This window comes from Chinchilla lanigera, unplaced genomic scaffold, assembly GCF_000276665.1.
Source record: "Chinchilla lanigera isolate Chin_1 unplaced genomic scaffold, ChiLan1.0 scaffold00016, whole genome shotgun sequence".
In the NCBI taxonomy this organism is placed as follows: Eukaryota; Metazoa; Chordata; class Mammalia; order Rodentia; family Chinchillidae; genus Chinchilla; species Chinchilla lanigera.
In genome coordinates, this window is record NW_004955417.1 from 30,983,693 (window position 1) to 30,984,424 (window position 732).

The window sequence follows — 732 nt, forward strand, 5'->3', positions numbered from 1 at the left end:
AAAATGTGGAACTTCTTATCCAACTTAATGTGATATAGAAATTCAAAAAATGAGACAGGATAATATACTGTTGTTTTTATGCTGATATTTCGGCACCAAATGTAGCTCCTTTTGTTGTTTGTGTCCTTGTGTTGTCCCTGAGACAGTTTATCCCATAATAAGTTTAACTTTAAAGCAATAAACTTTTTGGAAGAGTAATAAAATTTAGCTTCAGGGAAAAACTGTCAGTTAAAGTTTGGGTAGACAGGGGTAATTGGCCAATCAGACACAGTATCTTTCTACAGAGACTGTGGTTATATTGCGGATAGTTCATATCCTTTCCTAATATGTAAATATTCTTATATAATAGCAGGAATAACTGCGGCTCTTACTAATTTTAGCCTGGTATCATAGATAGCTTTAACGTGAGCATCAGCACATTCAAGATGTTAGAAAGAGACAGTCTATGAACTGGCTCTTTAATACGCGCCTTGGTATGCCCTGGGTTGTACTTGCCAAAAGATGACCGCTAAAACCCTTAATCCAGTCTAGTCTGGATTTACTCAGTTTTTTACAAAACAAAAACACAAACTCAAATTAAAATCTCATAACGGCAAAGTCACATTTAATGACAGCAGATTAGAGCAGGAAGGCTCCAGAGCCGTGGGCATGTGCCCGCTAGCCTGCAGGAGAGCCAGGCGCGGCCGAGCGGGCGTCGGCGGGCGCCGGCCTGGTCCTCGGGTGGAGGCCGCC